Consider the following 9,766-nt stretch of genomic DNA (forward strand, 5'->3'; position numbering starts at 1 on the left):
CTTTAAGAATGGTAAAGAATTTGTATGGGATCACAATAAACAAGGGTAAATTACAATCTATCTGCTCGAGAAAACCACGGGAGAGGCGTGTTTGCAGAAAGTTTGACCCCCAGGATTCCAGCCCTCTTTTGCCCACTTTTCACGGCCCCCGCTCCGCGGGTGCCGCTCACGGAAAGAGACCTTGGCTAGAGGGCGGTGAGGAGACTCCAACCGGACTTCAGCGGGACTGCGAGGACCAGCGGGCAGTGCGTTGCTAATCTGCCGCAGCTGGTCCTCTTCCCGCCCCCACCTCCTCACTCTATATAACTGCTCAGAGGCTCGCGCGCGGGCTGGCGCCGGGCTAAGCCCGGGCAAAGGGCGGGCTGTTTGAGGCCGTTCGAGGACGAGAGAGACCGGACCGGGCCATCCCCCTAAATTATCAACTTTGAGATATTTACCCGAACATCGTAAGTACTGTTCCTTATAACGAGCCTGCTTCTGTAACTCTTTAAAAAAAAGTCAGCTTCAACGATTGTTGCCCAGATAAGCTATTAACCTCCTTGTACTGGCTCACCAAGAACAATGGTACTAACTAGAGGAAGTAAAAGCAAGGTAATAGGGGGCGGGGGCAAACTACTAGGACCCATGGATGATTTCATTATAAAAGGCTAACTTATTTATCGATCAGAGTATCACTTTGATGGAAGGCAGGGTGTCCCTGGACCTAGAAGACGCTAAGAGATCCTCCATGGGTTACTTAGCGAACGCAAGGTCCCCTGTAATAGACAGTAATCCCGGGGAAGGGATCCTCTGTGAGGGTAGGCTTAGTCTACCAAATAACGTGGACTTGTCAGTTTCCCAGCTATCAGACTCCCAGCTATCAGTCGCCCAGATAACCTCAGATCTAGAAAGGACCCCAGAGCTCCCTCCCCAAACCACACCGGACGAAATAAGGCATGCAAGAGGGAGGAGGGAGGGTGCAATAAGTAAAAGAAAAAATGACCAGAAAAGTTCCAACACCACTGAGATTAGAGATATGACTACTACGATAGAGAATGTACTTCCCAGGCCGGAACAGATAGTAGTTACGGCGATTATACACCATTCAGTACATGACTCATCTAACCTTATCAGCTTAGAATCTCCCATCCCTCTATCCTGTAGTAATGATGCAACTGTTAGTAATAACTTGCAGCGTATAAATAATATTAAAGACATACTGAAATCCTTATTTGAGCCAGTAGAAGCAAGACTGGTGCACATAGAGAACCAGTTAACTAACCTTGCAAAACATATAAAGCCGATGCAAGTCCCGGGGAAACAAAAAACGGGGGGAAATAAAGCCAATAAACAGACTCTTCCCAACCACCCAGTCATACAAAACAACGTACCCATACTGTTAAATCAAACACCTAAACCAACAGCTCCTGAAATGATAAGTAATAATAGCTCAGCGAAACTTCCCACTAACACTGTCACAACTCTCTCACAGGGCAATTCACCGGTAACATTAGCACCGGCGCCTAAAACACCGGCGCCTAAGACATCCGCCCCAAAAAAATCAGTGCCAAAAACCACGGCGCCCAAAACGCCGGCAGCTAAAACACCGGGTTGTAAACCTCAAGCTCACAAAAACCTGGCCCCAGTATCAAACAGAGGTGGCCCCAGAGGACCCCCTGAAGGTAGACTCCCTGTTGAGATGCCACCGGAAGCATCTCCTTTTGTGGTAGTAATGACTGGCGTCCCCGAATTGGTGGACCACAACATAGAACCTACGTGGTCATTGCAAAATAAGGCCCAGCATTGGCTAAACATCAATCGCCCTATTCGGCCAACCTGGCCTTCTAGGATTTTGATGGTTCGTAGGACAATCTGGGTGGGAAACGTTAGAAAAACAATTCCGGGAGATTGTATCGTCATTACATTCGAGGACCCCCGAGTAGTAGACTACATTTGCTCTTGGGAATACTCGAGTATAAATGGAGGTATAAGTACGAAACCACTCTCCTTCTTCTACCCCGCAAGGCAATGTAACGGCCCTTTTAACGATCACGAAACTCCCTGGGAAAGAACAGCCCCCGGCCTTTTGAACACGGCAACATAAGACAAACAACGGCCCCTCGCGTTCATGACTATGATAGCTCCTGGCACACAGTGGGATCACGCTACAGGAGGGGGGGATGGGATGATTGGGGCCCACATACGCAGAGAACGACCCATAGAGAGCCGCCCCGCTGGGATACTTGGTTCAATATCCCGATGAGAAATAGATTCAGTGGCCTCGAAATGGTCGATTGACCACTAGCGGTGACTGAATCCAGTAATCCCATTTCACCCCAAGTAATAAACATACTGTCCCTAGCAAACGAAGAACTGGCGGTTAATCCAGTGCCACCGCCATTACCCATCTTCTTTTGGAATGTGGCGGGTCTCCGCCCTAAAACCGAGGATGGGACGGCTCTGTACTTTTTGGAACAGGGGAAAATGATCTGTCTACAAGAGACATGGTCCACAGTGGAACTCCACCTTCTAGGATATAAAACTTACTTTATCCCAGCCCTGACCTGCAACGCAGGCAGACCGAAGGGAGGGATGACCACGTATATCGCAAACACTGTGAACCACCTAAAAGTGACGATAGTTGGATCTGATCCAAATTTTCAAATACTCTCCCTGGCCTTCAAGAACAAGGACCCCATTCTTCTAATTAACCTCTATAACAACCTAGAAGAGGGACAATTTCTGACCCTTCTCTCTAATATACAGGAGAAAATAATCCAGTTCCGTCAAATTAGGACAGGAAAAGGGATAATCCATCTTCTCTGGGGAGGGGACTTTAATTTACACCCATGCTCACACGCTGAGAAAAACCAATGTGGGATAGTGGACGAACATGACGCCCCATTAATGCATTTTGTCCATACTAAGATGGGGGTTGCCATGAATAACATGCTATCAGATTTAGATCTCGTAATAGCCAACAGGTCAAGCCTAGATACAAACTCCTTACAACCAACCTATGTTGGTAGGGGATGCCAGACAACAGTTGACTACATCCTTCTCTCATCTGGACTGGCAGCTAGAGTTAGATCTTTCGAGGTCAGGAATAATACTTTAAGTGATCATTCCGCCCTGAGGCTGGATCTCAACTTAAATAAATCCAAACCCCTAATTACAACCATAGAGAAAACAATCGCTCAGAATAAACTGGAGATAGGCAAACGAAATGGATACACACTAAAATGGGTAAAGCTAAATCCGGCTGAAATTACCGGAAAACTGGTAAAAGCGGCCTATCCAAACATAATTAAATGTTTGGATCTGCAGGAAACGGATGAGGCTGTCTTAAATAACTTTACCCAAATATTTGAGAAAACTAAAAGCCTTCTCATAGCAAATCCCAAAGGCTCGAACACAACCACCAAAGGATGGTTTAACCATAGCTGCACAGCGGCCTTAACCAACTTAAAGCTGGCTCTAAAAAAATATACCCAGAGACTCGGGTCAGATCCAACTTTGTAGACAACAATATTGTAGGGCACGCAAACTGAGAATACAAGAACTAAAACAGAAGCTATGGGATGATCTCCACACTAGTGCTCTTTCCAAAAACAGCGAGGCATTCTGGCGAATAGTTACTCCAGCAGTGGGCTGAGGAGAAAGGCATTATCTCCGATCTCCAGTTTGGATTTCGAGAGGGGTTTGGTACGGTGGAGCAGGCCCTTAATCTTAGCTTGTTAATGGGCAAATACACCCAAGCAAAGAAGGACATGGTCTATATGGTGTACGTAGACCTGTCCGCTGCTTTTGATTGTGTCTCGCATGCTAAGCCATGGACAATTTTGAGATCAATGGGAGTGGATTCTGCCCTATTAGACTTCCTGAGAGAACTATATTCTAGAGCCTCTGCGAGGGTACGTTTTGGCGTAAAGGGGGAGTTGACGGCGTCGTTTGGCGTGGAGCGCGGAGTCAGGCAGGGGTGTGTCCTGGCCCCCTTCTTATTCTCTTTGTATACCAACGGTCTTGAGGAAGAGATGTTGAGGGGGGCCCAGGACCTGCCACGGGTTAAAAAGCGCCTGATTCCCGCTCTGCTTTAGGCAGACGACGCCGTCATCTTGGCACGCACTCCGCGCGAACTACAGAAGTCCCTGAATAGGTACACTGACTACATGGGCGAGCTGGACTTACATGTGAACGTTAAAAAAACGTTCGTCATGATAGCAGGCACGGGGAAAAAACAAGTGAAGAGCATTTATCTCAAAGGTCAAAAACTTGAGGTAACTGCCCAGTACCCATACCTAGGTATTATGATTGATAAAAAACTGAACTGGCGGCCTGCAGTAGAGGCAAGGTGTCACCTTTTTAAAAGAGCCACAGCGGCCCTGATGAGCTTCTCTCAGAGACTGGGGAGAAGGGCACCAGTAGAGCTACTAAAAATTTATAGTGCAAAGTGTCAGGCGATCGCACTATATGGGGCGGGCCTCTGGGGTCATGTAGACGTCAGTACCCTTCAGGTCGTAGAAAACTCCTTTTTTAGATTCCTCCTGGCAACACCGAGATGCACTTCTATCTATGCATCTCATTTGGAACTTGGTGTCCCCTATTTAAAGGATCTTATAAAGATTCAGCCACTACTGCTTTGGAGGCGCATCTGGACGTCTGATAAAAACTCACTGACACAGACAATTGCAGCAGAGACAAAGACTCTCGATCGAACTAATAATATAAGATGGCTTCGGTACATCAGAAATTTCCTTAAAGACCTAGGCATGGAGAAGTACTACTTCCAACCCGAAGGCATTATCGTTTTACCAAAGAGCGCTGAAACAATTGGCACTGAGTCACCTAGAGTCACTGAGGCTGACCTCTGAGTCCACGAAACCCTCGGTCCTTCACGCTAATATGATCCAGGCCACATACTCCAGCCAGCCTTATCTAACATTACAGATTAGTACCTATGAGAGGATGCTACTGACAAGATTCAGGCTAGATCTTTTTTTCAGACTAGTAGCCTTCTATGACGGAAATAGGTGGGATTTAACCTTTCCTGTCTGTCCTTGCGATGAAGAATCAAAACAAACTAACTTACACACAATATTGTTTTGTAAATTCCACCTTCCGCATCGGAAAATATGGCTACTACCTGTGTTAAGGCATTGGGGATTGAGACAATGTCGTCCTGCAATGCTTCGTCTCCAATTGCTAGAATCTGAATCCGTTTGCTTCCACGTCCTGAACTTTTTAAAATGCAACATGAAGCACAAGAAAAATCTGTAAAATGTATCCTGATTGTGGTCTCAGATGACGTAACGAAACAATACGCTCCATTATTTTAAATGTACTAACTTGACTTTGTCTGAATCTTAGCTTATAATATGTTTACTTTTTTATCTCCTAAGATATGAAACATTATTATCAAATTGTTGCTTTTATGGTTTGCCAATGTGTAAAGCCGAATAAAGAAATTTATATATATACAATCTATCTTATAGTTCGATCCGCTGATTTGTATGGGACTCTGAAGACCAAAAGAAACAGGGGTAAATTACAACCTATCTATTCTGGTATTCAGGTTTTGTTGGGCAAATCCTTTGTCATGGTCACATATAACCACAAATCTCAAGTACACAGTTACAGCAAAAACATTAATAACCAAAATCGATACGTCAAATGGTACAGTAACTCATTGTGCACTTCAGAGTGGAGAAGTGTGGCTCACTGGTTAGAGGAGGCAGACCCTGAAGCAGAGGTCAGACCCGGGACCAGGGTTCAATTCCCGACGCGGCAGGGTCTTGAGCCCAAATATCCACGGATTCGATAATTCTCGTTTCGGTGCCTACTCGAATCATGGGTTCACACTCTGCAGCTCTGGGCATTAGCCTGCTTAATCTCCACTACGGCCCCCCCGCGGCGGGATGCCTGGCTTTCACCTTGGGGGAAGCCAGGACGGGTTCCCACGGCAAGCGCCGAGATGCCTACGGGTAATCGAGCGCTATATAAGAACGCATAATAATAATAATAATAATAATAACTTCAAATTCCAGCGAGCCTCAAAGATCCGACCCTCCCCTCCCCATCACCCAGTCTCACCCCATTCTCCTCCCAGCTAATTCTACACAATTCGTACCAGCCGTCCCTCACCAAAGAAACATCCGAACCCACAGAGCACATGCTGTAGGCCCTGGCCTGTTCCCACCTCACAGGCCCTCTTAAGACCCTCATGGGTGGGCCACCTCCCCGCTTCGTCCTCTGACTGCTGCCTCTGTGTGTCAGAATGTTCAGTACCCTGTGATTGTGGCCCCTGCTCACAACTCCCTTTCCTGTCCGTCTGCATGGCATCCAGCAATGTGGCTCAAGTTTCTAAGTCATCCGGTAATTTATCATCCCGTCTATTGAGTTTCATGTGCGCCTCCTCTGCTAACATCCACCCTGCGAGGGTGTAACATAATTTAAACTAGCCAATATGAAAACGTGAGTAAATGATTCTACAATCCGAAACTGAAAAAGCCATCTGAAAACGATTAAGCAATCATAGCTGTGGTGGTCACTGCAGACTTATCTGTGTCTCAGCTTTTTAATTTTTCTTGTTTTTTACTAAAGCTGCGACCAAGGAGAACCCTGAGGCTTCAAACCTTGATCATAGGATCCCAATTTTCAAAACACCTGCACATTTTCACCCGTCGTGCTGGACTAAATTCCCTACTTTTTTAGAATATACAGAGAATTCCACAGCTATTCTTGGAATGCTGACAGTAGCATTTTTCCAAAAATGAGTTCAAGAATTCCTCTCTGATTTCCGATTTACTCAAATGCAAAGCCAGTTTTGTAAATTTAAATGTAACAGAGGCACATATAGACACAGTGTGTGCTTTGCAATCGGGTTTCTGCACTCACTTCATGATAACAAGTCTAATGGCCATGCAGTGTGTGCACTTCTGTTACAAGCTGAAAGCTACATAGGTGTGTTTGGATATACAGACCTTCCTGCTGCGCTTCCCTACAGCAAAAGAAAAGGGCAGGAATGCGACGTATCTATAAGATATAGCGAATTCCTGTCATATTCCCCTGTCCCGGTGCACAATGGGCTGCCTGCGCCAACGCAAGCACCTTTGCACAAGGGTGCCAGCCTTGCGGGGATGATTATTTTTGTACAGGAAGGGAGACCTTTCTGTACAAAAATAATCACAAGAGGCTTTTCCTCTTTCTATGTGTGCTGCAGAATGCAGCACACAGAGAAAAAAAGGACAAGCATTTGCAATGCAATAGGTCTCGCATTTATGCGAGTTTAAGCTATTGGCATTGCAAATGGCAATGCCTTTTATTTGTTTTTAAAAAGAAAACAAAAATAAAGGGCATTGTTATTTGCAATGCCAATAGCTCAAAATTGTGTCGATGCGAGACCTATTGCATTGTAAATGCTTGTTTCCTCTTGGGTAACACCTACCTCCTCCCTACAAAAGAGCTGCCAGTGGTGACATTTAAATAATGCACGGCCGAGGGGAGTCAATGCACCTGTTGCTAAAGTCGGTGTGGGTGCTGCAGGTCACGTGGTGCATTCAGACCCAGCTTTCCCAGGCAAATTCCACCGTCAAATTCCAATTCATAACTGATCGAGCTGCAGCGCATGCTGCTGAGACATGGGTAGATGCCAGCTGCGTGCTAAGGGTTCACACGCTGACGAAATCGTATCCGCGTTTTAACCATCCGTTGCCGGCAGAATGAGTACCCCAGCTACGCACTGTAATAGCACCTCGAAGCCGCACGCCTTCAGCTTATGTGCACAAGGAGCGCTGATAAACGTTAGGGGCACTTCTGCATCCCCGCATGTAGGGGCTTAGTACAGGCTGGTGACTGCCTCCTAGCGAGGGGGTGGTTCACTGTCGGGGTGCGCTGCCAGGGTGGGGCCGCTGTGCATGAGACGTTGCAGAATCGCACACCTGTCAGGGGAGGGCCAGGGTGGGGCCCACAATTCCGCGTGCCTCCCTGGCAGCATGCCCAGCTGCAAACCATAGACACTAGCAGCTAAGTGCGTTCATCCATCACTGATGCGCAGCAGAGGCCTGGCACCGGGGGGAGAGCTCCGCTTCCCCAGGGAGGGTGTGCCCCTCTGCTCAAACACATTGTGTGGTCCAATGAGGAGCTGCTTTCTTTTACAATTGGGAAACTGGTTACAGGAGGGTGGTCTGGGGCTTGGTGCAAGTGTGCTCCTTTTCCGGTCTGTCTATAGGCAGCGCTATCTCCGTCCCCCCTTGTGTCATCGATTCTTCGAAAAATACAATAAGGAAGAGGACGTACAGAGAGGGGGGCTTCGGGACAACCCCTTTCTGAAATTCTCTGGAGTGCCAGGCGTCGGTCTGTTCCTCCGCGTCTGCTGTTCTGCCAATGCGACCAACTGAGCATCTCTGGTCTGAAGGATGTGTGTGGGGTTGTGCCCTCTTGGCTTCGGCTGCTCTCAAAGTTAGCCAGTGGGTCTCGTTTTTTTTTTTAATAGATTGATGCCATTTTTTTGTTTGCAGTTTTATATAGCGCGAACTCGACCCAAAAATATTGGAGCAATTTGCATAAGCACCGGTTACGGTACACAAAGACACATTCTTTTTTTGGTGGGGAGATTAAGTGATTTGCCTAGAATCATAGGGTGCTGAGCCAACGCCAAAGCTCCAAAGTCGGCAGCTCTGACCGTTGCTCCTCTCCACGCTCATTTAGTGTTGCGCCACTGACGAGGAGGCAGTGCTCCAACTACGTATGGGTAATATTCATTTCTAGGGTCGGATTAGGAAAATGGTGTCTCTTGGATGAGGCCACGCTCACTTTGCAAGTACTGTGACGAGGAAGATTAGAACGCAGACTAATGAATTACAGCCCAGTAATCGTGGTTAGAGTTCTCAATCGGCTGCAAACGAGACGCCTTGGAAGTCCGCTCAGTAGCCCCGGGCCTCTTGGAAAAAATATTTTGGGTTTCACATATAACACATTTCATGCTCTGCAAATAACAACACAGATACAATAGCAAATCAGTTTCTGATAGTTAAGACTCAGTCTCAACCCTGAGAAGGCTTCTGCTACTAACACAAGTAACACAAAGAGGGTGCAAAGTTCCCCGAGAAGAGTGAAGGAGTAGAGGGTGTGTGTGCAGGAGAGAGGAGGGAATCCCCTTGTTGGAACTAAAACCTCACACACCCAGCAAGCTAGGTGTCATGCTTCATCATATGGGTTCTGCTCCTCGTCAGACTGGCGCTGCAATGTCTGACGGGCTCCCGAAACCGGGGCACTTTATCGGAGATCTTTTGTTCCGGCCATATGGTGCATGCGTGTGAGAGGGCGGGGGAGTGTGGTCGTGACGTGAAAAAGGTGAAGTTAAAAAAGGTAAGTCAGTCCACAACCTACTTTATTCTTGTAGTAGACTTCCTTGTTTAAAAGGGGTGGGAGGGGAGCTAAATGCCCTGTAGCTATCCTAGCACGTTAACTACTACCCTCTTGTTTGGTCGACATGTTTCTTGCCGTGATGGCAATTCTTGAGGACCTCGGTGTATAGTACCACACAGTGAAAAGAGTATAATAGTGATAAATAAAACTTGCAATCTGGTATACAACCTTTGTATGGTCGGTAATACCGAAGCGCAGGCCGGTTGGTCCTTCTGTAGTATTGTGACCCCAGAAGATTCCCTGAGGTACCTCGCAGTCTGCTTCCGTAGGACCGGCTGGTAAAGGTATGGTACCTTCGGCGGCACGCGGTCCAAGCCGATGCACCTACCCCACGGACAGCGTATCGAACGAGGCGCAAAGC

The sequence above is a fragment of the Lissotriton helveticus genome, chromosome 9 (assembly GCF_964261635.1).
Source record: "Lissotriton helveticus chromosome 9, aLisHel1.1, whole genome shotgun sequence".
NCBI classification, from domain to species: Eukaryota; Metazoa; Chordata; class Amphibia; order Caudata; family Salamandridae; genus Lissotriton; species Lissotriton helveticus.